This window comes from Oryctolagus cuniculus, chromosome 14 (assembly GCF_051225735.1).
Source record: "Oryctolagus cuniculus isolate XC-2025 breed Fujian yellow rabbit chromosome 14, ASM5122573v1, whole genome shotgun sequence".
Taxonomy (NCBI): domain Eukaryota; kingdom Metazoa; phylum Chordata; class Mammalia; order Lagomorpha; family Leporidae; genus Oryctolagus; species Oryctolagus cuniculus.
The window spans coordinates 63,423,362-63,451,140 of NC_142880.1; the positions used below are offsets into that span (position 1 = coordinate 63,423,362).

General features: G+C 44.2%; 1 long non-coding RNA gene across 7 annotated transcripts in view; it reads left to right on the forward strand.

The window, feature by feature from the left end:
• Positions 1–27,779, forward strand: part of LOC138845182 (uncharacterized) — a 117,480-nt gene that overhangs the window by 37,869 nt on the left and 51,832 nt on the right. For 2 of the 7 annotated variants that reach the window (XR_016220712.1, XR_011382013.2), the window contains exon 3: positions 22,347–22,410. The exons of 4 other annotated variants lie outside the window; for them this stretch is intronic. This is a non-coding gene — a long non-coding RNA (uncharacterized LOC138845182). Of the gene's footprint in view, positions 1–16,488; positions 16,586–22,346; positions 22,411–27,779 lie in introns of all 7 variants that reach the window. One more of the 7 variants, XR_016220713.1, reaches the window with a different exon arrangement.

Sequence of the window (27,779 nt, forward strand, 5' to 3'; positions counted from 1 at the left end):
CTGACTCGGCTTGCCTTGGGGTGGCTCGCTCTGCGATGGCCGCCAGGCTCAGGAGGCGCCTCTCTCCAGGCGTGGTGGCCGCTGTGCTGCGTCTACCGGCCTGCCCATTCTTTACTCCTGCTGCCCTCACAGCTCATCACAGAGGTGGATACCAGTCCCCGGTGCCCCCGGGGCGGGGGACGGTGAAGGCTTTCTCTGGGTGGCTTCTGTGCAGCTTAAGGAGGAGTCAGTGTTGAGGCAGTTATCCCAGCTAACCTTCCAGGACTGTTCTCGTATCTGAGTGAGCAAGCCACCCATTTTCATCCCCTTCCTGTCCCCACTCCACTCTCTCCCCCTTCCCCCTTAATCACCCAAACAGTGTGAAACTGATTTATGTCACTATAAAAAAGCAGTTCATGACATTTCAGGGAAGATTAGGGTCTACAAGAGTAATTACAAGGTAATGAGAGGGTAAAAGATCTCTATGAAGACTTAAAAAAATTTTCCCAAAAGAACATCTGCACATTTGCATTTTAAAAATACGGCATAAGCCAGAGATAATCCTGTAATATTTTGAGTCACTTTTGGGGCTTATTAAAAGTTGTACCTATAAATGTTTTGTTTACACAAATTGGGGTTTCCTGCTTTATAAAAAATTATTTTATCTGAAGAATTTTCTCCTTTCAAAGGTTACATATTTTTTAGAAACACAGGGACATGTTAAATATATTAGGGTAGTCACTGGTCTTGAGTGAGTTTACAATATGGGGTGAGGGCAATGGATCAGGACACCTGGGCAGAAATTATCCTCCTCTTCAAAAGATTGAAAAAAATATAGCCTACCATAAAATCACTTTTAATTTGGAAAAACTAAAAAATTATTTCCCTCACCTAAAGCAAATCATATCTAGAGAACCATTGCTGCTGCTTATATAAAGCATGTTTCCATGATAAAATCTAGCACAGTTTCCAGAAAGTTAGGAGGGTCAAAGAAAGAGCAGTGTGAACAGGGAAGAATCGTGGGTGCACCTGTTGGACACTTAGGAGGACCTGGACAGCGGGGCGAAGGGCCTGGGGGTCTGATCCGACCAGGCATGACAACCCGCTGGTCTTGGGCAGGTGCCTCGTGGACTTGTGGTAATGATCAGTGCTGGTGGGCAGATGTTTCCAGATCTCCTTCCAGCAAGTGTGGGATGGGAGCTCCCTGCCGTTCCTAGGCTCCTGTGACATGCTGTAGTTAGTGCATTGTGGATTGCTGTGTCCCACTTAGCTGAAAACTCTAAGAGCCTCTGTACCTCTTATGTTCCTTTTGCCATGGTTGTGTGGAGCTGCAGAGTGGTGGACTCCTGGGGGTCAGAGAGCAGGGGTGGCACCACTGGCAGCCCACAGGTGACCACAGTGGTACCTGCTGATTTCTGCAGAGAGCTGGCTTGGCAGAGGTGAGCACTCTGGGTAGTGGTATTTGCCCCTGTGGACCCAGATATTAATTCAGGACAAAAGATGGAAGTCACAGAGCCTCAAAAGAAGCTAGAGCTGTGCTTTAGCAGAGAACACGCCAAAGCAAAGAAGACCAGAGGCAGGAGGTGGCCTGAGGTGGGCCACAGTGGTAACCACTGCACGAATGCAGGTGCTGTGGGAGGGTGGGGTAGGGTGGGATGGGCAGGAGTACTAGAGAAGAAGCTCAAGCCAGGGGTCAGAGAGGGCAAGCTGTGGTCCCACCTGGGATGTCCAGGTTCATGTGTCGATTTGGCTGAGGTGCTAGTTGTTTGGCCAAATGCTAGTCCAGATATTTGTGGAGGTGTTTTACAGATCTGATTGAGAGTTGTAACCTGTTCACTGTAAATAAAGATTACACTTGACAGAGTGGCGGGCCTTGTCTAATCAGTCGGAGGCTTTAAGAGTGGAAATTGAGGTTTTCTGGAGAAGGAGAATTTCCGCCTGAGGATGGTAGCATTCACATCTGCTGAGTGTCCAGCCTGCTGGCCTGCCCTACTAACGGACTGGCCAGTCACGACAAATGCATGGGCCACTTCCTTAAAATACATCTATGTATCTCACACCCACGTCTATGTATGGATGTCTGACCCTAGGACGATACCCACCTCTAGTAAGAAGATTTGCAAAAAAAAAAAAAAAAAAAAAAATCCCTAAGGAGACTTGGAAAAATCCACTCAGCCTGCCTAGCCACGGTGCAGGGTCGACTCTTCTTTGGGTGAGAATCTGAGCAGTGTCGCTGCCCATTCGGGCTGGGAGGATGTGAATTCCCAAAAGACAGAGCAAGGAAGGTGCCAGTAGGAGCTGAGGGGTGTGAAGTCTGGTGTCTGGTAGGTGCCCTTCTTCATTCATTCCATTGATCCAGTTTTTTTTTTTTTCAGTTCAGAGGTCTTTTATTTATTTTTCCATGTATTATTCCATGAATTCATAAGGAACGGGTTCCAGCAGTGCAGGCTCCTTTCCATTGGTTCTGACAATGTGGGCTTCTCTGGGTGGAGCAGGCTGGCGCTGTATGTAAACCCAGGTGCCCTTCCCATTGGCTGCCTTCTTTTTCTGATCATTTTCCTTCACATGTTTCAGGAAGCTGTCTCAGCTCTCCGAGTGCTTAATATGTTCAATGAGCACCTTTATCCCCTTGGCAAGGATCTTGCCCTTCACGTGTTTACAGCAAAGCCAACAGCATGCTGGGTAACACGTAGACTCTTCCCGTGTTGCCATGGGAACATTGATGGGCCCTTCCTTTTTGAACAGGACCCATTCCCTTGATGATAACAGTGTCACTCTTCTTGTGAATGCACACGTATGTAACCAAAGGAACAACCCCACGTTTTCTGAAAGGCCTGGAGAACACGTATCGGGGACCTCTCCTCTTTCCCTTTGCGTTTGGCATTTTGGTGAATTACTGGAAGATGGCAGTTCTGGCCTAAAGGGAGGCTGATCTAATTTTTTATTTAAAATTTTTATGTTAACAATAATCAAATTCATAAGCCTAATCCAGGAGAAAGGTACAACCATAAAAAAATAACTAAAATTATATATAGGCTGCAAAGTTTTGAAGCATTTCTACTGGAAGAGTCTAGAATATGACCAAGAATATTTTGTAAAGACATGGACAGACAGGAAGATAACCACCCTTTAAATCCCTGACTTTTTCCCTAAGTGAATCAGAATCCCAAGAATTAAAAATCACTGATCTGAGAGTTTTGCTACCAACTTATCTTTCAAACATATTTTCTGTAAGTACAACTTTCTCAGTGACTGTTTTTAGTAGTTGGACAGTTCCTGTAGTTATGGACTTAATTTTTTTTAAAGAGACGGATGTGGGAGGCAGACTTGGGGCGAAATCGGCAGAGTCCATTGTTCTCAGAAGAGGCGCTGGGGAAGCGGAGCGTGGCTCCTGGGGCCTAGAGGAAAGCGGACCTCTGGCTACCGAGCGATGAAGGCCTGCTGCAAGGGAAGAGCAAATTCATATTTCAAAACCCCATTTTTTTTTTTTTACACTTCTTCTTATCCGCTTCAAGTCACCTGGCCCATCAACCAAACGCCAACTTTCTCTTCAGGGATTTTTTTTTTGTTTCAGTCGTTTTTAAAAAAATTTTTTCCCATCCCAAAGCTGTTCCATATGTGTAGAAAGGAGTTATCAGCCTGAGTCCACATTCCTGTGATCCTGTTCTTGGGGGGACAGACCACAGGACAGAAAATATTTTCTGTTTTCCTTGGAAACTAAGTGGGACTTTGCAGTGAACATAGTTGTATCAATTGAAGGTAAAGTTCAGATGTGGGCCACGTTTCTCCTTGGTTCTTCTTTTGGGACATCTCTGTGTGCCATCTTCCCCTTATTTCTTCCCTTAGGTATAGCCCTCTTCCCTCCTATAAGCCTCTTCCATTCCCTTCATACCCTTAGCTTGCCTAGAATCAGTGCTCATCTTCCTACCATTGCCACAATGTCTGCCCAAGCTCAGATCCATCTCAAAGCCACTGATTGGATCCTATCTTCAGTGAATTGCTAAAATGCTAATTTGTTCCTGTCTTACTCAAGAAGTTAGCCAGTTGTATTAAGAAGCCTTACTTCTTGTATACTAAGAAAATCCAGGTTTGGAGCAAAGGCTTCTCAAATTCCAATCACCCCGTGGTATGCAGGAGCTAGCTCACATGGCAAACGAGAACTCGTAGTTAACTAGTCAGGAGTTCTGGGAGCCAGTTGCTAAATAGTTTGGATTTGGAAAGCAGCTGTAGTGGGAGCCTTGGTCTCATTGGAAATTGGCAAACACCACAAATCTGTTTTCTTCAGAGTCTTCTGTTTTCTTCAAAGAGCCAGCTTCCCAATAGGTCACTGCACGGATCCTCAGTTGCTATAAAGTGTTCCAGGATAGTGTTGCCACAAAATTCCACCGGCCACAGGGTGTGGAGTGTGAGTTGGAAATTGGAACAGATAAATTTCTTATCTCTTCTGTGTACAAGAAGCCCTTTTATTGTTTTTTCCCTTTTATCCTCATTAAATTTTATGATTCTTACGATTACCTCAATTTATGATTGTGACTTGCCATGTATTTCCTGTTTGAATGACCTAGTAATTATTTTCTCCTGTACCTTGACTGGAATCTCCTTCAGGAAGGGGTGATGTGTTTTAAAATAAAACAAATATTTCCAGGGCAACATATCACAATCAAAATCTACCTGAACGGGGAGAATCATGGATGCCAGGGATGATATATTCCGGCTTGTTGAGGGCTCACTGGCGTTGAAGGAAGCCAAATGGTCAAAATGAGCACAGGGCACTGTAAAGGAACCTCTGAGAGGCCAAGAGAGGCCCACGTCCCTTCTTAAAAACAAGTGGAGGGGCCGGCACTGTGGCTCACTTGGTTAATCCTCCACCTGCAGCGCCAGCATCCCATATGGGTGCCGGGTTCTAGTTCCAGTTGCTCCTCTTCCAGTCCAGCTCTCTGCTGTGGCCCAGGAGGGCAGTGGAGGATGGCCCAGGTTCTTGGGCCCTGCACCTGCATGGGAGACCAGGAGGAAGCACCACCTGGCTCCTGGCTTCGGATCTGTGCAGCGCCAGCCGTAGCGACCATTTGAGGGGTGAACCAACGGAAGGAAGACCTTTCTCTGTCTCTCTCTCTCACTGTCTAACTCTATCAAATAATAATAAAAAAAGAGTGGAGAAGTGCCCTGTATGTGGACCAGGTCCTACAAAAGGATGAGATGTTGAGTTCTGGAGCAGCAGATAGGCAACTCCCTCCTCCCCCCACCCCTGCGTCCAGAGTCCACTGGGGTTGGGAAACAATGACTTTTCTAGGGTAAGTTTGTGTCTCTGCCTCTTCCCTGGACTGTAGGCTCCTTCCATACCAATGCTGTGCCAAAACTGCATGCTGGTAATGCCAACTGATGCAGTGCCGCTATCCAGTGAGTGCTGTCACCGTCCATGGCTGAAGTGAAAGTGTAGACGAGGATCAAGGGCAGAACACATCTTGGGGTGCTGAAGTTAGCGAAGCCTCCCTTTTCCAGGTAGTAGTTCTTAGACCTTGATTTCATAGGTGGGAATAATTTTCAAATAATCTTGAGAATAAACAGGATTGCCAGACTTCTTACTTTACCAAGTATTGTCACTTACAACAAGGACAATTGGAAGGAATTATGCACAGTTCACAGAGATGATGACTTTCTTTGTAGTATCTGCTAAATCTAATCTACCCATAGGTATAGTATGTCCATCTATATTTCATATCTTTGGATATATTCTTGCCATATATCCTTGCTGGGTATTGTGGACCTTCAGTCATGAGAATTTCATTAGCGCAAATATTGTCTTTAGGCAAGCCCTACTTTTTTTCCTCTTAAGGTGTATTTATTTATTTGAGAGGCAGAGTTACAGGGAGAGCCAGAGACAGAATGACCAAGCTTCTGTCTGCTGGTTCACTCCCCAAATGGCCACGACAGCTGGTGCTGGACTGGGCCAGACCAGGAGCTTGGAGTTCCATGAGGATCTCCTACATGGGTTCAAGAGCCCAGGTACTCGGGCCATCTTCCTCTGCTTTCCCAGGTATGTTACCAAGGAGATGGTTTGGAAATGGAGCAGCTGAGACTGATATGGAATGTTGGCATTGCAGGCAGTGGCTTAACCCACTCTGCCACAGTGCCATCTCCAAGCCCAACTTCTCGAAACAGAAAAGAAAAAATTATGTGATAATCATAGATACCATTGAGTGGTTGCCCCCCTATTAAGCGGATTTAGATTCTCCTTATTTGAAACCGAAGCAATTAATACAGAAGCCATTCAGTGAGATGCACGTCAGCCAGGACTACTCCTGGAACATCTGTAAATCATGACCTCTTCAGCCTCGGGTTCTGAGGATACTGGGAACGGGAAAGGTGATTCTGCTTCCTCTGTCCCCTTTGGGTTTGCAACAGAGCAATCTTGGGTAATACCAAATGTGATCTCAGGAGCCGGCTGAGATGTAGCTGGAATGGCACATCCACAGCTCCTCAGGAACCCTCTGGATCTCCACGCCATTATCTGTGGAGGTCCCTAATGTCTGGGAGACTGGTATTTCCAGGGATTTGCCTCAAACTGGGCCAGTTTTAGGAATATGTAAGTTGGCTATTCTACTGAAGAGGAATCTGCTCCTCATTCGACAATATATTTTGGGTTGCTTTACAATCTTTGCTTCTCAAACATCACCAACAGTCTTTTACTCATGCACAGCTCAGTTGTAGATGCTATAGGTGGACACCCAAAAGTTAGAAGGTATTCTTGCTCCCCTTCCTCTTCTGCCATTGAAGCTTTTTGTCTAGGATGGGTAAATATTAGTTAAAATTCAAGAAAGACCCACACATAAACTAAGAGCCTCCTCCAGCAAATTAGTACATAAAAATAACAAGTGAGGGGGACAGCACTATGGCATACTAGGTTAAACCCCCACCTGTGATGCTGGCATCCCATATGGTTGCCAATTCGAGTCCTGGCTGCTCCACTTGTGATCCAGCTCCCTGCTAATGGCCTGGAAAAAGCTGAAGAAGATGGCTCAAGTGCTGGGGCCTCTGAACCCACGTGGGAGACTCAGACAAAGCTCCTGCCTCTGGCTTCAGCCTGGCCCAGCCCTGGCCTTTGCAGCCATCTGGGGGAGCAAAACAGTGGTTGGAAGATTCTCTATATATGTAGTTCTGTCCTTCAAGTAACTAAAATAAATCTTAAAAAAGCAAGTGAAGGGTAGAAACGAAGAGTGGAGGGTCTATGAACGTTCGTAGCAAGTGGAGGTTTCTAGCAGGAGTGTTTAGAAAAGGTGTGAAGGAGGAAGTGAGCCCTAGGCTGGGTGTTGAATGTTGGAAAGAATTTGAGAGTGAAGGCATCCTAGGTAGCAAAAGGTGTAAGGGGTTTGGCATAAGAATAAGGTACGTTTGGGGGTTAGAGGTCACAGTAGCTTGGTCCCGGCACAAAGGCTTAAGGAGCAATGATGATCATCAGGCTGGACCGGTTGCCCAAGGTTTGCCTATGAAGCTTGTGGGAGTGAAGAACAGGCAAACATTCTCCAGATAGTTAGAACCATCAGATGCTGCCTTCTCTCTCTTTCTTTCTCTTATTCATTCTTTCTTTTTCTTTATTTGACAGGTAGAGTTATAGACACAGAGAGAAAGGTCTTCCTTCCATTTGTTTACTCCTCAAATGGCCGCCACGGCCATTGCTGCACTGATCCAAAGCTAGGAGCCAGGTGCTTCTTTCTCGTTCTTTAAGTGGCAACATGAAAAATGGAATAGTATAGACTCGGCTCACTGATGGGCCGACCCCCTCTTCCTCATCTCTCAGCCTGTGCCTGCGGATCACCAGGCTCAGCCACTGAGAATGGGATGGATTAGCTCAAATTCTTTGGACACTGAGTTCATGCACGCTGGGGATTGGGGCCTGGGTGTAATTTCCTTTAGAGATGGAGGATGGCTTTGCGTCTCCTGCACTCAACTTGTTTATGAAAGCCCTGGAGAATTATTTTCCAGGCCATGGGTGGGGGAAGCTGATCCCATAAACAAATGCGATGCTTTTTGCAATAGGAGGAGGCCAATTGAAATTATTTTTGTGATTTGAGGAAACTGGCTGCTGATTTCTGGGCCAGCTGAGGCAGAAACAGTTTGTAGCCTCCTGTGTGCATTTTCTCTCCCAGAAAGAATATTACTTATCTTTCCTGGCAATGTTGAAAGTCTTCTCTCAAACTCAATGTGAGAATCTAGAAATTGACACACTGTGGCTGTGTGGTTTCCTCTTGGGAGTGCAGATCCCTTCATGAGGCATAGCAGGGAAAAGCTAAAAAGAATGACAGCCTCCATTTCCATAGAGCCTGCGTCAGGAGTGATACCACAAGTGCACCTTGCAGGAATCTTTGTGAGTTTTGAATCTTAAGTTTCTCATTAACATGATCAGTTTGAGGAACTATATGTAGACTATTGAGCCCACACATATTTTAAAAATCATTATTTCCTTCTATTCTTCAGTAATAGAAGGGCATCTTTTATTGGAAAATGAAAATGTGCTGAGGCAGAGAGAGCAAAGCCCGGTGTGCGGCGAGAGATGCAGCTTCAGTGGTTAGTCTTTGAAGACAACAAGGATGACATGCTGGCTGCAGGAAAAATCATAGCTGCTGTCCTGCCAGGCAGTCCTGAGCATGACAGACCAGGAGCCCCAGAAAGAGCTGACTGGGAAAAGGGTTGTGCTTCTCCAGCAGTTCTGTCTGGAGCCTGAAATTCATCATGCCCAGAGGACGGGGATTGCAATGACAATGTCTGATCTGGAACCCTTGACATGTGATTGACCGAGCAGTGTATAGAGAAATCCAAGAGGAATGGGTGGAGGCCAGAGGAAGGAGACCCTGGGGACAGCGCTGCTGAGAGCTTGAACGACTCCTTCCACAGCATTAGACACACCAGAGTAAAGGAAAGGCTCAAAGAAGAGAGCTACCGGCCACCAGTAGCTCCTGGGAAACCTCCCGTCCAATTCTGCCTCTTGAAGATGTCCGCAGTCTACGCTTCTCCTGTGATTTCCATTTAGCTTTAATTACCTGAGTTAGCCAGACCTGTTGTCAGATTGCTGGCAGAAAGATTGCTGGCAGAAAGAATGGGGACCAGGTGGGTTCTAAAGTAGGTGCAAGGAAGGGAAGCCTGAATCGTCTGCTTACAATGACCAGGATAATCATCACTCTGGACTTAGTGTTTTCCTAGGAGATGCCAACGTTTTGATCCAGTAAAATAGGGAGGGAGCACACTGATAGTACAGGAAAAGATAGTTTAATAAGATAATCGAAAATGAATCTTGATGTGAATGGAAGGGGAGAGGGAGTGGGAAAGGGGAGGGTTGTGGGTGGGAGGGACGGTATGGGGGGGGAAGCCATTGTAACCCATGAGTCGTACTTTGGAAATTTATATTCATTAAATAAAAGATAAAAAAAAAAAGTGGAGATACTGTAGTTTCAGGGAAAAGTCAGGAAAAAATCTTCAGAGGAAACTCTTCCGGAATTAGTGGGACATAGTAGACCTACGTGGAGGACACAGGCGCCCACGGCTCAGGACCCCAGCCGCCGAGTCTACGCACCAGCGCTGGAAAGGGAGGTGAGGTGAAACTGCAGTAGCCTGAGACACTGGCAGGGAAGTGGCAGGAAGAGCCTAGAGGGAACGAGGCTTGAAGCCCTGTGGGGGAAAGCTCACCAGGCTAACTAGAAGAGAGGAAAAAATAAATAAACAAAAGGGACCTGAACAGACACGATTCTCTCTCCCCACTCACCTTACAAAGGCAAGCAAGACAAAGAGCAGGTGCCATTTTGGACATATGTAAAAGCTGCGCCCGCCATCAGCCAAGCAGTTTTAAACCCTTTTAATCTACCCACCTAATAATATGCCAGGCCCAGTAATACGGCTTTGTAAAACAATAGCATTCTAAAATGTTATAGGAAGCAAGTGCTTGGGGATCATTTGTTCTACTGGTTTGCTCTGATTTAGGTGTGGTTTGTTTCTGAAGATTCCATGTGCTGGAAGCTTGGTCCCCAGTGTAGCAGTGTGAGAGGCAGCAGAACCTTTGGGTGGTGGGGGCCATTTTGAAGTAGTTAGGTCACGGCTTTTTTTAAAAAGGGAGTTGCTGTCACACACGTGCTGGAATAATCATGTTTGTGGTTGAATGAATTATGCTTGAACCACAGTGGCTTAAAACAACAAGACCACTTATTTTATAGTTTCTGTGGGCCAGGAATTCTGGGTGACTTGACTCTGTTCTACAATGCCTGAGGTCTCCACTGGAAGAGTCTATAGAGATTGGAATCATCTAAAGCCTTGACTGAGGCTGGAGGAGGGTCAGTTTCCAAGATGGCTTGCTCCCGTGGCTGGCAGAGTGGGACTAACAGGTTAGTCTCTTTCTACAAGGGCCTCTCTCCCTGTGGACTTCCCCCAGTGGGACTGTTGAGGGTCCCCACAACGTGATGGCTGGTTTCACTGAAGTTTTCAGCCAGTGTTTCTCTTAGCCTTGATTCCAGTTCAATGTGTAATAGTATATGAGTCACAACTTTCCTCTCTTTTCTTATTCAATATAGATGAAGGTCTTGAATTTGTGGGAAAATAATCAGTTAGAACAATAGGCTCTGGATGACCAGAAACAACTTGGAAAAAGGGGCAAGGGAACCAATGAAGATGTTGGCTGCAAAAAACCAACATGTCTTGGTCATCATTGAAGGATATGAGAAGCTAAACAGAAACCATGTTCTTACCATTGTGGAAGGGAACCATGGATTCATCTCTGTGATATTTTGTACTATATTTGAGTCTAGCCACATGAAAGAGAAGATGGATCCAGAAAAGATGGCTGTCAAGAGATAAATAAAATCTAAGTATGAGCATAGGAAGGCAGGGAGGAGAGAAGGGGATGGAGAGAGGAAGGAACTGCCATTTATGCAAATGGAGTGACAGGGTCACCTTAATTCAGCCTAAGAAGGGAATGGCTGGGATGATACAGTTGTGAGTTCAGAAGTCCTGGATTTCTAAAAGAGGTAATTTTGTTTGTCAAATTGGCTGGGCCAGGTTACCCAAGGTACCCTCTTTTTGGTTAAATATAGTTTAGATGTTGCTATGGAGATTTTTTTGATGTTAATATTTAAATCAGATTTGGGGTAAAGCCAGTGACCCTTGTTACATCGATGGGTGTCATCCAATCAAAGGTCCTCAGAAATGGGATGAAAGTCCCATGAGGAAGGAGTTCTGTCTCCTGCCTTGGTCAGCAATATCACATACTCTCTGGGTCTCCAGACTGCTGGCTACCATACAGGTTTTGGATATGCCAACCTCCACATTCATGCGGACTCTTTTTCTGTTGATCACACAAGCACATCCTGTATTTCCCTGGAGAATTCTGATTAATACAGCATGTAAGGAAATTTCACTTCCTATACTAGGGAAGACATTTTTGTTTCTCACTACTGAAGAATAGGGGTAAACACTGAAATTACTTATTTACAAGAGTTATGTTTTCCTTGAGAAAGCTGGTTATGGAAGGAGCTTGAGAGGATTTTGTGCTTTTTTTCGGTTTTGATTTTGAGATTTCAGCTGATGTTCTGAGTTCACATAAAAGAGCATGACGGTATCCTTACCTAGGATGTTTCGTGGAATCTGTTACAACCAAATGTCCCGGTACAGAAGAGCAGCTCTTTTGTTTTTATAAAGGAACCCCATACATGTCTTAAAAATCTTCTGATGTCCCAAGGTTGTAGGAGAGTCCCATAGCACTTTGAGATAGTGATGAGGGTTCACGCTATGACAGTACTTAGTAGTTTACACTTTTTTGCTAATTAGTGGAACAAGGGGAACCATATCTTACTTACTGGCTGGTAGAAGCTTCAGGGAATACTATGGGATCACAAATTACTTCTGATAGCTCCATATACTAGCCACCAACTTTGATCTCTAGAGGAATAAACATCAAGACACAGAGTACAAAACAGAAATACCCAATGCATTCTATTGAATAATCCCTTCTTAGATGCCAAGCCAGCCATTTCTATCAAAATTACATATTAGTAGATAAGAATATTTGATATTTGTAACATGCAACATTCAGGAAATCCAAGGAGCATTTGTCTTGAGTTTCTAGCTTCCTTCCCTAAAAATAGTACATAACGTCGTTGAGCCATCTGAGTCAAGGATCTAGGTGCACTCCAATTCAACAGGCAAATTTCTATAAACTATTTACTACATGATCAAAACCACATATGAATATAGATGAGTTGATGTTTAAATGGAATTTCCGAGCCCCTGGGAGGATAGCCTCAGTGTGTGTGTGTGTGTGTGTTTAAACTTCATCATAGTGTCCTGGTATCTAGCTTGGTGCTTGCTGCATAATAGATGCAGGAAACAATTGGGTTAATAAATTAGTAAGTAATACAGCAGTGGCTTATGGTTTCCTTTCGATTTACAGTTATGTGTGTGAAGTAGAGCTGTTGGGCCTTTGTATCTTAATTTGTCTTTACTATCTAATGGTTATTTAACTCTGAGGTACTGTTCAACATGACTTGGTCTGTTCCTTAAAAAATAAACAAAAATAAACATCCAACTCGGTTGTTTTGGTGGAAATGAGCATCTGGGGACATGGAATTGGATTCTTAATTGGAGGCTCCAAGAACATTCATGCATGAATTCTTCTGGGGTGACAGAGTATCACCCTCTAGATCTTAAGAGTTCTTAAAAGGGAGGTGTAGTATTTCAGAAACAACCCTTTCAAGCCCTAATGCCTTTCATCAAAGGCTTTTAAAGCACTTTGCCTTTAACAGGGCCTATGCCTGCCTCCTGCCCAGCTTACACACATGCCTCCCTTTGAGGTCAGTGGAGGCTAACAGTGCTGAGAAAACAAGTGCATGCCTGTGGGACCTGCTGTGTATCAGTCTTGCGTATGCACCTGAGACTTCAAAGAAGTCATCAGAGGCCAAAATCAAGCATGAGAACCAGAGAAAACCAGCTACTAGGTAAAGGGACTGTGGATCCAACAGTTAAACTCTTTGTACACTGAATAGTTTGCCACTGGATATGTGAGGTTCTTGTTGTGGGAGACATGCACGCCGGGGCTGAGCAACCACTTGGGAGCAATGCTGTGGTGATTGGAGTGAAAACGCCCTATACTCAATATGGAGGAACCAGCATCAAGGTCTCTAAAGATCCCCACTTATCCATGTCTAAGGGGCTATGAAATCTACCTCTTCATCCGGCAGTGGGTCATTGGAAGTCTTTGATTCTCTTCTAGACTCATTGAGTGAGAAAGAGGCAAATGGCTCCTGCCACCAAAAATACAGCCGGAATCAGAAGAGTTTGGGATAGCTCTTGGGAATCGGGCACATCCCCCATTAGAATTCCAAATGAGAATCCTGAAGTGGAAAGGAGTCTGACTCACCAAGGATTGGGTTGGATTTCCTATTGTGTGCTTGTCCAGGCAGGATGTGGGCCTGGTAGGTTTGATCATGGTTAATCAAGCCGTTAGCTGTTGGTGCTGGGTTTTCTTGGGAATCTGTGTCTGAATGTGTTTGCTTCAGGGAAATGACTGTGATTGCTCAGTCTAGCGAGTGGTTCTCAAACTTCAGCATGCCTCTGGTTCACCTTGAGGACTTATTTAAGACAAACTGCCGGCCCCACCCTTAGGCTTGCTGACGAAGCAATAGACTGATGGGTGCAGCTGGAGAAGTTCCTCTCTTCACAGGTTTCTAGGTATGTTCGTTTTCTACGGCTGGTGAAACAAATGACCACCAACTTTGTGACTCAAACAACACAAATGTATTGCCTTATAGTGTGGAAGTCAGAAGTCCAAAATGGGTCTCAGTGGGCTGAAATCAAAGTGTTGGTAGAAATGTGCTCCTTCCTGGAGACTCTGGGGGAGAAGTCATTGCTTTGCATTTTTCAGCTTCTAGAGGCTGCCTTTGCCCCACCCCCTCCTTCCATCTTCATAGCTATCAATGGCTGGTTGAGTCTTTCTCAGATGCCAGCTCTATGGTTCTGACTCTTCCTGCCTCCTCTTCTGTATTAAAGGATTCTTGTGTTCGCACTGGGTTTATTCAAATAATCCAAGATAATCTCTCTATTTTAAAATAAAGTGACTAGCAGGCTTAATTTCATCCATAAACCTAATTCTCCCTTATCATGTAATGTAATCTACTCACAGGTCCTAGGGGTTAGGGGCTGGGTATCTTTGGAGGTGAATGGCCATCGCTCTGCCTACCACACCAGGTGTCCCGATGCTTCTGTCCTGGGAACCACTTGAGAGACTCTGATTGAGTGACTTGAGGGACAGAATGCAGGCTGCATAGTCGTGGGGAAGATTGCTTGTCAATAAAAATGGACAGGAATATGCACGTCTTTCGGAAAGTTGTCGTTTTCTGTGGTTTAAGGTTTTTATCTAACTGCGAATACTACTGCCAAGTCCCACTTTGTAAAAAGACAAATCCCAAGATCTTCATGGATATCCAAACCCAAGGGTCAAACAGAGGCCGGTTTCCCCTGACTCTGGCAATGTTGCCCTGCTCCCATTGGTCTAATCCGCCCCCTTGTACCTGACTGCTTCTGCTGCTTTGACGATCAGACCAGCTGCTTTTTGCCCTTCTCTTTACCTGTGGAGACCCTGCCCCCTTTTAAAGACAGTGTGGGACTTCCCTCTGCCATGGTGCCTTCTCTAACTGCTCTAGTTGAAAGTTATCTATTTTGCTAGTTTACTGGATGTCCTCACAGTGCTATGAGGTGGACAGTTTATCCATTTCTCAGAAAGAACAGGCCACAGAAAGATTTTTTTTTAAGGTTTATTTATTTATTTGAGAGGGAGAAGGAGAGAGAGAGAGTGAGTGAGAGCGAGCGCGAGCGCGCCCATCCACTGACTGACTCCCCAGATGGCTGCAGTGGTAGGGGCTGGTCCAGGCTGAAGCCAGGAGTCCAGAACTCCATCCAGGTCTCCCATTTGGGTGTCAGGGGCTGAAAGCTGCTGCTTTCCCAGATGCATTAACAGGGAGATGGATTGGAAGCAGGGCAGCTGGCATTGGAACGAGACCAGTGCTGATATGAGATGTCCGCATTGTAGGCAGCTGCTTAACCTGCTGCACTACAGGGCTGGGCCCCCACAGGTAGTTAAAGTGAGCTGCTCAGGTTCACCCTGCGCTTGCAGGACTAGGGACTCAGTTCCTACTGTTGTGACACCATATTCCAGCTCACCTAGCACTGTGGTAAAGGATGCACCTTTCAGCAGAACTTGTAGCTGGAGAGTTCCGGGTGCACTGACCAAGTCTTGGCCTCAGGTGAGCAGGATGTCCCCTGAAGGAGCCGACTTCCTCTTCAAGCCTCCTTCTTGTCAGTCTATGTCACAGGACAATTCTCCCTTGTTATAGTGCTCTTTATTGGATAGGACTTTTTTTTTTCTTTAAAACAACCTCTTGTAAATGGAAATTGAGTTCTTTGCTTGGAAATTTAACATGTCAAATAGAAACGCTGTCACTGTCATTATTATGTGCAACTGAGATGCACTGCTGTCATTCATAGATTCAAAGAAAGGCTGTTGGACAGTGAGAGCCACAGACTTAGGAGGAAGGTTTTCGAAACTCAGCTACTGACAGCAATGCACCATGACAAAGGTTGCCATTAATAATTTTTCTTTCACTTTGGAAAAAAAAATCTGGATCTGGCCCCTTCCAATCTGGAGGAAAGGTTATACGATTAAACAAACTCCATAGTCTAGGAAAGGCAAGAGGAGGGGCAAGCACCAATAAAAAATATAACCCCAGGGCGGTAATTTGCTAAAGTAAATGGATGAATAGATAGTGACTCAGCACCTCTCTCTCTCTCTCTCTCTTTTTTTTTTTTTTTTGAAGGAAGTGTTTTATTGTTGAGTGGGTAGGAGGAAGAAACAGTGGATGAATATGGGTTTAAGACATAGACGCTATCCCCCCCCCCCTTTTTTCTATCTTTGCCACCATTCAACATCTGTAGAAAACCCCCTAAGCCCTCTGCATTCATTTCTTCGAGGATGTCGATGATAGGCTGGGACCAATGTTTACCTGCCTACTTGGCAAGCGTGTTGGGTCAGTTCGTGTGAGTGGTCATGAGACAGTGCCCAGCCCGGCAGGTGTGTGCCTGCCGTGCATCTGTCATCGAAAAGGGAATTCCTCTTTGTTGCACCTGCATGGAGACTGCTTGTCAGCTGAGTGAGCACCCAGGAGCCCTGAGTCTCTGCCAAATTTGTGTGTGTTGGGTCTGTTGGAAGTATTCTGGGATGTAAGGGAACATTCCATCGTTGACCAGAGAGTGAAAACTCACTCTACTGGATTAATAGTTTGATGAAAGATGCATCCCCTTCAAATTCTTAGATTATGCCTCAACTATTGAGAAGCAATGTTAAATTCATAGATCAGACTGCAGGGTCAGCAGTTTTGAATGTATTCCTCCAGGTCCTGAAGCACTGTCGGAACATGAAATGAACATGTTAAATCACCTCAGCCCACAAGCATACTCAAAACAGACTTCCTCATTTTTCAGTGATTACCAAATCAAGATATTTCTTGAATAAGAGACCAGCTTCAAGATCAATGGACAACATTAACTTTCAGAGATGATGCCTCACTCCACCTTTATGGTATGGTGATGATGAAGAACATAATAATACTGACATTTTTTGAGTACTACCTCTGTGTAACACTCTATTTAATCCTCATGACCTCCCAGGGAGGTAGGGGCTATAACAATACTCAATTTACTAGTCAGAAAACTGAGCTTAGAAAGCCAAACCAACTTGCCCAAGATGACACAATGTTCTGTGAGTTCCAAACATGAGATTCAAACCAATCATCCTGACTCTAAGAACTGTGATTTACATACTGCCAGGACTCAACCTACATACCTATCTACCTACATACCTAACTTCTTTCCTTCCTTCCTTTCTTTCTTGCTCTAAATGGACTTTGTTCTTTTCTCTCTCTGTTCATTATTTGCATTATTTAGTTCTGCATGCATTAAGTACATGCGATGTGCTAGGCATGATGCTAAGAGGCAAGGATTTGGGGCTGGCTTTGTGCTGTAGCAGGTAAAGCCACTGCCTGCAATGCAGGCATCCCATAACAGCACCGGTTCATGTCCTGACTACTCCACTTCTGATCCAGATCCCTGCTAATGGCCTAGGAAAAGCAGCAGAAGATGGCCCAAATGTTTGGTCCTCTGCATCCACATGGGAGAACATAAAGAAGCTTCTGGCTCCTGACTTCAGCCTGACCCAGCCCTAGCTGTTGTAGCCATTTAGAGAGTGAGCCAGTGGATGGAGGAGATCTCTCTCTCTTTCAAATAAATAGATATTTTAAAAGAGGCAAGTATTCAAAGATGAACAAGACTCAGGTCCTATCTGCCAGAAGCCTGCAGATCTATTTGCTTCTTGAGCTCTACTTTCTCTCCCCTGGCCCCCTTCTCTTCCTCTACATTCTTTTCATCATCTTCCTCCTGTTCCTCCTCATCTCTTCTTACCGTCTTCATAATCTTTGTCACACAAAGAGGATGACTGGGGCTTCTCTATTATCTTTGTTCATTTTATGTTGCTGATAGTAAAACAGTGCAGCCTTGTTGAGTTTTAAAGAAAAGAGGTTTATTTTGGCACATGGTTCTGGAGGGTCAAGGTCAGGGATCACCTCCAGTGACAGCCATCTTGCTGACATCCTCCCGATATGACATGGTGAGACAGAAGTGTACATGTGTATCCTCTTGGATCTGTGTCTCTTAAAGAGCTACCAGAATCCAATCATGGTGACCTTATGTAATGCTAATCACCTCTCAAAGTCCCCACCCCAAAACAGCATAGTTGGGTTATGTTTCTACTTGCTTAATATCTCAAAGTAGGTATTAAACTGGAACCATGCATTTCAGAGGGTGCAAACTGTGTCCAAGCCATAGCATCTATCAAGACTGTAAGAATTTTCCCTCTGAGTAAATAATTTCCTAAACTACAAAAAGCAAGGAGGCAACTATGCCCTTGTCAGGGGACTTCTGACAGGAGAAAGGCAGTGCTGGAAGGAAGTGGTTTCAGAACACTCCAACAGAAAGGGAAGTACAGCTTGTCAGCCAGTCTTCCAAAAGAAGCAGCACAGAGCTGGAGAGGGCGAAAATAACAAACAGTCCATGATCACTCCCAGGGTGACGGTTATCTGTTTGTATCTAGAGGGTGTTTGCACGCAGGAAATGAGGTGGTTGGGCAGAGTTCTTCAGATTAATCTGCCAGAAAGATTAAGAGAGGAAGGGAGGAGAGGGAAGAAAATGATTGATTGCAATTTCAAAATAGATTTTTTTTTGGAGGGTAGACTTTACATGCCATTTCAAACTCTGGGCCTGCTCATGAAAATCCAGGGAAGATGTTCTCTTTTGAACTATTTTTAGATGTTCACTTTTGCTTTTAATATCAGTTGAGTGACATAGATTATTTAAAAAGCCCGATGCCCAGAGACCTAGAGAAACTCTTCTAAAATCATATGGGTTCCAGTGTCAGAACACAACCTGCTTCTCCCCATGTTTTATTCCATTTGTTTAAAATGACCAAAATTTTATGACAATTGAATTTATGACTATTCCTGAGAGGTACTGCCAGATCAAATGAACTCATGCATGGAAATGCACATTCTAAGAGATTAAAAATAGTCATGAATACACTGTAAGATCCTGACTTCCAGAGTCTTATCCATTCTATGTGGTTAGTTTCTCATGATGCCTTCTTGTGATCCTGTATTGGTGACTAGATGCTTCACAAAGACCTCTAAAATGAGGGCTAGGTGCATTTTCTGCATTTGGAGGGCTCTGCTTGTGTGGTTGCCCAAATCACAGTGCTCCTGGATGTTTGTCCTGATGAGATGCCTCATGCAAACATGGAGGAGCCTTCTCAGCAGGCTTTGTCCCACTAGAGGGGTTGCAGTTCCCAGATGCAGCATATTAATCAGGAGAACAGGATCAGTCAGATGTCTATCATCATCTATGCATCCATCTATCTGGACATCTGTGTATATATGCGTAAAAGGGAAATATTCAGTTCATTATCATTCTCTCCCCTCCTCCAAATATATATACAGAAAGAGTAAGAAAGAGAAGGAGAGATTTAGTAAGAAATTAGCTCATGCGAATGATCGGTCAGGGAGTCTGAGATCTGTAGGGCATACCTGTAGACTGGAGGTCAGATAGAGAGAATGTTACTTTCTTAATTCTGAAATCTCCAGTAGGGTTTCTATGTTACGATCTTGGGGGCAGAATTGCTTCTCAGAGAAACCTCAGTTTGCTCTGAAGACCCTTACCAGGTTGAATTAGGCTTGCTCACATTTTGGGAGATAAACTACCTGATCCTAAATGTTAATCGCATCTACAAAACACCTTCACAGCAACATCTAAACTGGAGTTTGACCAATTTACTTAGCACAGTAGCCTACCCAAATTGACCTAGGATATTAGCCATCATGCATGTCCAGAGCACAGGGCTGACAGGACCTGTTTTAGAAATAGTTAAATCCATGTTGCAGAGCACTCTGATTGTGAGTTATTGCTTCAATGATACACACTGTCAGAAAAACCAGTCTAGTCCATCCATGAGGACTGGACCAGAAGTGGTAGGGATAGGGCACATGAGGCGGCAGCATGGATCCGTGTACCTAAATCCCAAGGATGTCAGAGGTGGGGGTCCAAGAGGCAGGGCCTCTGGTAGCCCATTTAGTATCTTTGTCTTAATTAGAAAAAGGCTCTTCTTCCTCTGAAAGGTTGTATAACCTCCAGCCAGGATCCCTAATGTGGTGAGTCCTGGATGCTACCACATCCTACATACCTTAGCCAGGTATCCTTGTGCAGTGAACAGCCTTTCCAATTGTTTGATGTTGACCTTGCTCAGGGAGAACCAAACCAGGTTTTATAGGTGAGAAACTAAGCCCAGAAATTGCATTTGCTAAAGGGTATGTCCTGGCTAGTCTTGAATTTAGAATTCTAGATTCTAAACCTAGAGTCTGAGAGGCCTGACTACATGGACCCTTACTTCCTAGGAGTGGAGGGAACCAGAGTATGTATGGATTTTAAAGAGTCCTCCTTTCCAAGAGCCTCTCCCCCAACCTGTCTGCTCATCGATTTCAGGATGAATTTGATTGTAAAGTAAAATGCCCTCAGAGTCTTATCTCATTCAGATGTTGGCATGGATGATTTTATTCAGGTGATAATAATTCTTTGCATCTAAGAAATCACTAATGTTTTCCAAATATCCACTATATTTTATTCTCAAGGCAACACAGATCCACTTGAAGGAATGCATGCTCAATGACTTCATGAGATATTAAGAACTTGCTTATAAGCACACTTTTTATTGAAGTATAGCAAACATACAGAAAAGTGTACAAAGCACTAAGTATTCAGCTCAAAAAGTTTCCATAAACTGAATTTACTTATGAAACCCCAACCAGGTCAAGAACATTACCATCACCCCAGAAATTCTCCTCTGCTAAAAATGTTGATGCTAAACTTCTCAGAAAAGTTACAATCTGAGAAATAAGTCTCAATGAGAGGAACAAGAATTCTAGTCAAATCTGTGGAGTAGACCGGGGTCATGTTAATCTCTGTTAGGTAAGAATGAATGAGGAAAGTATTAAATACTTCCAGCCTTTATTGCTTATAAGCTTTCTCTAAACCCTAAAACACTCTATTCTTGGAACCAATGAGTTTGTTTCTTGAAATCTATTAGTGATTTAGAGATTTCTGTAAAAGATTAAAAATTGGAATCAGCCTGAACTTTCAGTAATAGGGGCTGGGTTAAATCAGTTTTTCACAGATAAGTGAAATTTAAAGTATTTAAAAAGTTAGAATCTTTGCTTAGGTGCTACTGAAAGAAAGCAGAAAAGGTAAGACACAGGAACTCTATATATAAATTAGGAAATATCTTAATTTTTGTTAAAGTATGAAAATATTAGGGAAAAGAAAGCTAAATAATGATCTCTAGGTACAGAATTGTAGGCTATTTTAAATTTCATGCTTTAACAATTTGACACTCTTTGTGTTGTCCAATGTGAAGTAATGCTATAACTAGTACTGAAACAGTATTTTACACTTTACGTTCTATGTGGGTGCAAACTGATGAAATATTAACTTAATGTATACTAAATCGATCTTCTGTATATAAAGATAATTGAAAATGAGTCTTGATGTGAATGGAATGGGAGAGGGAGCAGGAGATGGGAGGGGTGTGAGTGGGAGGGAAGTTTGGGGGGGAAGCCATTGTAATCCATAAACTGTACTTTGGAAATTTATATTTACTAAAGAAAAGTTAAAAAATAATAAAAAAATTTCATGCTTTTTATCTTATTTACTTTTTTATAATCTTAATGTTAAAAAGACTTATTTGTTTATCTGAAAGTCATAGTTATATTTAGAGAGGGACAGATAGTGAGAGAAAGATCCTCCATCTGTTGGTTCACTCCCCAGATGGCTGCAACAGCCAGTGCTGGGCCAGGCTGAAGCCAGGAGCTTCATCTGGGTCTCCCAAATAGGTGCCAGCAGCCCAAACACTTCTGTTATGTTTTGCTGCTTTTCCCCAGGCCATTAGTAGGGAGCTGGATTAGAAGTGGAGCAGCCAGGACTCGAACCAGCATCCTTATGGGATGCTGTCCTCATAGCTGGCACCTTGAGGCACCTGTTACGCCACAGTGCCAGCCCCTATAATCTTAATTTCCAAATGAGTATATCATTTCAGCAATAAAATATTTAAAACTTCTTTATTAAGCCCTTCTTACCTTTGATGTTTGTCTACTTATATAACTCTATAATAATAACTATTTTTTGTCAAATGTAAATAAAAGCTGGACAAACAGGCTTATTTTCTCACTGAGAAAAGCAGAGTTTATTTCCCCAAGTTGTGTAGCCTTGACCTGATGCTTGTAGCCTCACTGAAATTACACACCCAGGTCTTCTGAAAACTGAAACTGCAAGTGACAGGGAGTAAACCAATGCCAGGCATTCTTGTTATTTTTGCCCCCCCTGAAATGCCTTTGGAGCCACCAAGAAATAAGTCACTTACCTGGATCATGGGCTGCAAAGGATGTAGGCTTTTGTGTTCTGCTTTCTAATTTTCTAATTCTTCCAAAAGTGGTCACCCATAGAACGTACACTAGATAAATCTCAGCTGGAACACACTATTCCCAAATTATTTTTGCTAGTAGGAGAAAGGGTTAAATGGTTTTTCCTTTGCATTGGAGAGCTCATCCCCAGCAAAGAACGAGTGCTGGCTGAAGCATATTTGCGTGCTTGGTCAAACCTTGAGTTTTGCAACTTTGCAACCTTGAGTTTTGCAACTCGGCAACCTTGAGAAAGTGAGCAAACGTCTTGGTGCCTTGGTTTGTCTCTAGGAAATGAGAGCCTGAGACGTGCTGAGTTGTAAGAACTGGACTGAGCTGCAAGCGTGCAGATCATGTAAGTGTTAGCAGGGGAGGGGAGGGGAGGGGAGGAGAGGTCAGAGGAGGGATGCTGCTGCGGTGGGGGTGACAGTGTTGGGGGAAGGATTCTGGGTGGGGCAGATTCTGGGGGACAGCAGGAGGCCTCTGAGTAGAAAAGCAAGGCTTGGTTCCCAGTGGAGGAGATGTGAAGGGGGACTGGGTTTTTCTTAGATTCATAGGATGCTAGGAGTGGAAGAGTTCTCAGCAACTATGCCACTCAAACAAGTTCATCCTATAGGTGGGGAAACAGTACAGTAAGAGGTATGTCAAAAAGTTTGTGGAAAAATGAAATTAAAATAGTTAATTTTGGTAAAAAATAAAATCCTCCAATTTTTTCAGAAATATGAAGTTCCATGAACTTTCTAAAGTTCTGGACTTGGCCGTGGGAGGAATCCAGTTAGCAACAGAAGCAGGATTTGAATCAGGTCTCTAATTTCCTGCCCCAGCAGGCTTTCTCTCTTCCACTGTTTTGAATTTGTAACTATTCCAAATTGAGTGACTCTCCAGAGGTGGCCGTGGGAAAGACGTTTCCTTTCCCCAGACCAATTTATCAGGTGGGCCGGCCTTACTGGCAGAGCCACAGCCCAGCTGCTGCCAGCTTCAGATGCCAGCATCACTCTTCATTGCTAGGGTTTCCTAGGTCAGCCCCTGTGACCTTGTTATGTAGATGGCCAAAAAGTAGGATAGGCAGGTTGCTGGGTCCTTAAGGTTCGTGTACCTTCAGTTAGTGGTTTGGGGTTCGCCAGGGACAGAATCTGAAATGAGAAATTGCGGACAAGTAGTTTATTTGGCAGATAATCCCAGGAAAGGTCGGTTGGGGGGAGGTGCCATGAGACAGAGAAGAGAAGGAAGCCAATGATGTACCATTAAACCAGTTACCACTGTGGGCAACAGAAGCTCGGTTCTGCTGGGGAATCGTGGGAGGCAATGTAGAACGTGCTCCTTAGCACCTCAGTGGTACTGAAATTTTAGCTTGGATAATTATCTGTTGAAGGGGATTCATCTGTGTTGCTGGATATCTAGCAACAGATTGGATCCAGATAGTATAACTTCTTTCCCCTTCCCCTACATGGTATGACAATTCAAAAAGTCTTAAAACATTGCCAAATGTCCCCTGATGGGACGCTTGCCCGAGACTGGGAAGCTGCTGCCTTAGAGTTATCCTGTTCAGTTGACAAAGCAGAGTATATTTTTCATCTGGCGCCTTATCCATCACTGGCAGAGGCCTGTTTCTGGAGCACTGACTCTTTGGAACTCATTGGCCCTGCTATCTTGGTCAGAAAATAATCCTTAGGTAGAGGTTTGCAGGGAACAGGCTCTTTGCAGTTAGAGGTAAATTTTAGTACATAGGTGGGGCATGTACAATACCTGTGATTTGTGGTCATCTGGGGATCTACTTATCATTCATTCATTTGTTCTACAAATGTTTATCAAGGACCTACTGTGTGCTGGGTGCCAGGCACAATGCAAGGAACTCAATGTTCAATGGTGAGCAAAAATTGGGCACTGTTCCTGCTTCTACACCTTTGAAGTAACAGTCTAGAGGAGCAGACAGCATGAATATGTTTTTTAATCCTACTGTTGTGATGCTATGATAGGATGCTAAGTACTGGTGTTCTGAAACTATAGCTGTAATTCATGCACCAATCTTCAGGGCATTTGCACTTGTTATTTCCTCTACCTGGAGAATTCGTCTTCCAGAAGCAGAGACGGGTCCTTCACCACATTTAGGATTTAGAGTAAAATCATTGGAAAGCCAAGGATGTATTTTGAGCACTGGGAAGTAGTACACTGGAAGATGGGAGAAAAGTAGACAGACATAACCAGGTTTATACACACACACACACACACACACACACACACATATCGTTCTGGTTCCAGAGTGTAGAATACTGGAAGAGGGGCAAGAATGGATGCCATCATGGTGATGTTTTTCATTCTTAGAAACTTAGACTAATCTGGTTGAATGTTTATGTGTGTGAAATATTTTGGCCATTTGTCCAACAGGACTCTTGTCGGTCTGTCCTCAAATTCCCAGGAATGGAAAAAGTGCTTTTCCCCTTCAAAGAGCTCTTCTGACTTGTGCTCTTCATCAGTGTCCATGTCTTGAGAATGTCTCTAGTTTTGGTTGAGAAATGACAAATTGTAGTTACCTGTTCTTATTGGATGATTTGCCTGCTAGGGTCCTAACTCCTTAGCTAACCTGGTTGAAACCAAGTATTGCCTTGTTGCCTGGGATCATGTGGAGGACTGTCTTATGGTCCTCAAATATTTTGTGTCTTCTCTATGGGACAGTAATCCATCCCTGGTGAAATTGGTCATGGCCAAGGAGTTGTTGATGAAATGTGGGCAGAAATGAAGCCTGTCTCTTTTGAGCCAGAAGTTTTCAGAGCCACGGAATGGTTGACCATGCCTTATTTTGCCTTTGCAGACGTGTGATAAATGTTTGAAAAAGAAAAATGAAAGAGGCCTGATGAGGCATCAAGATAGCCACAGCTTATTCCTGGATCTTGCACTAACTAGCTGTGGCATACTTACTTTGCTATGCTAGTGATCATAATTGATCCTTAAGATTTCTTTCATTTCTTTATTTTTAAAAAAGATGATTTATTTATTTGAAAGAGTTAGAGAGGAGAGACAGAGAGGGAAATCTTCCATCCATTGGTTCACTCCCCAGTTGGCTGGAGCCAAGAGCATCTTCCAGTTCTCCCGTATGGGTGGCAGGGGCCCAGGGATTTGGGCCATCTTCTGCTGCTTTCCCAGGCACATTAGCAGGGAGCTGAATCAGAAGTGGAGCAGCCAGGACTCAAACTAGTGCCCATGTGAGATTCTGGCACTGTAGGCAGCGGCTTAACTTGCTGTGCCACAGCACCTGTCCCACATTTCTTTCATTTCTAACACCCTCTATAGATACCATAGAAGTAAAATGATTTTCCGAATTCTTATTGGAAGTACTGCTCCTGCTACCTAGTAGGGAAAAAGACTTGGGTTTTATTGAGTGTTTGAAACAAATATTTTTCTTTAGGGGTGGTCCACTATTCCCAGTTTTTTCTGGAAGCTGTGCTCTATCATCTACCTCATACTTCACCCCCACCTTCCCCTGATAGAGGTGGGGAATGGTTGGCCTGGGCAGTAAAAGACTTGTGAAATCACTTGGTCTGGCCCTGCCAAGGCAACCAGCCACAAGCCAGATGTGAAATTCAATAAATGTATAGCAGGCTAACTTTTAAGATGATAATTTTGTAAGGCCCAAACAGCCCTTGGCAAACAAAACAAAACAAAACAACAACAACAAAAACAAACTCCCTTCCCCCCACAGAGGGTCAGGTGTAGGCCTGTGAATATCTATCCTGGCAGAGAGGAGCCTCGGGACTCCCTCCCATGACCAGGAAGTGAGAGAACGTTCTCTACAAATTACTGTCAAAATTTATTCTTAATATGTGTTCTCGGCCATTGTTTGGCTGACCCCGGTCCCCAGAGACACCTTCTCAGGGGCGGCAGGATGCCTTCAGCAGGGAGTTGACAGGCCTGGGTTGTGTCTGAGGCTTGTTGGGGGCGGGCACTGATATCTCCACGGGAGCCAGATGTTTCCCCGGCCCCTCCTCGGCTGTGGTTTCTCAACGCCGGATCTCCAGTCAGGCTCTCTACAAACACAGACGGCGCCGCCATCTTGCGCTGCCTCAAGGCTGCCTGGTGGGGTAAAGTGTTCTGTGCATTAGAGGAAGTGAGGCTCCTATTTACTTCATCAGGTGGACACTGTGCTGCCGTGAAAGGACCGGGCCGGAGCGAAGGGAATACAAACACCCAGAAATAGCCAGAAGAGCTCAGTGCCTCGCTGCCTTGCAGTGTCTCTGGTATTTCCCACACACAACCCCAGCCATGGCCTCAGGGCTACCTCTGCACCCAAAGTGGCAACCTGTAGCCACTGCTGACCTATAGGTTAGGAACTCCTTGAGCTTTTTTTCTTTTATTTATTTATTTGAGAGGTAGGGAGAGAGCGAGAAAGTGAGAGCGAGAGAGAGCGAGAGCAAGAGCACGCGCAAGCTAGCTAGCTCTTCTATCCATGCGTTCACTCCCCTGATGGCCACAACTGCCAGGGCTGGGCCAGGCCAAAGCCAGGAACCTGGAGATTTCTTCTGGTGTTCCACATGGGTGGCAGGGACCCAGGTAGTTGGACCATACTCTGCTGCTTTTCCCAGGCTATTCGCAGGGAGCTGGGAAGTGGAACAGCCAGGACAGGAATTGGCGCCTGCTGTCACAGGCCTGTGGCTTTTCTGTCCACAGTGCTGTGGGGGAACTCTTGATCTTAATCTCTGCTGTTCATGGCCAACTGGGTGACCTCTGAAATATTATGTAATGTCCCTGGGTTCTGATTTCTTCCTTTCTGTGGTACCCAGTGACCTCATGGTGACATTTCTGTACTTATGAAAAATGGTGCCATCTGAATGATTAGTCTTTACCCAGGAGAATTTAAGGACGGGATTCTTACCTGACCACAGTTCTGTGCACCTGGGGTCACAGTTCCTCTTCTCCCGTAGGGCAGGGATTGTAACTACAGAAGGTTATATTTCAAGAAAAATGCAAAGTTTCTTCCTTTCCGAAAATAAACCTGGGAAGCATTTTCATGTTCCTCTGATTGCTCTGAACCAAATATAAAATTTAATTGACAAGTATGCTAACCTTTATTGTTACCATATTTTCATTTTCCTTTTACCTTTTAGTCATAATTTTTGGTTTTACTAACTTTACTGATCTGACAGGGTATACATGAATTCAATAACTAAATCCATGCATAGCTTGGAGGGAATTTATGGATTGTTAAATCCAGCTGTGCACTTTATAGATTATGTGGTTAGCAGATTAAGCAGTTAAGCTGGAGAAAGAAGGGACTGGGCCTAAGATCCTAAGCTTGTTGCCGTCAGAGCTGGACCAGAGAAGCATGTCTTCTGGTTCTTAGACCAATACTCGGGCCTCTATCCCATGAAAACTGTTCTTTTCAGAGTGGACTTACCTGTGATGAGGGGGCAAAGTGAAGCACTTGTATTTTTGCATTTCAGGGACAGGCTTTCAATAATAAGATTCATGTTACAGGTAATGTAGTTATTTTGTATTGGTTACAAAGCTCTCTGTTCACATCTAAGAGTGATATTTGTGACTCTAGGTTATGGGTTCTTCTGCAGTATTCTGAACCTGGTGAGAATTTAGAACTGGATGAAAATGAACAGCAAACTGTCTCCATATTAATGAAAATTTGTGGTGGTTCATTGCCACAGTGTGAAGCTGTGACAATATCTGAGGTCTTTCAAAAAGTTCATGGAAAAGTGGAACTATAAATTTTGTAAACTT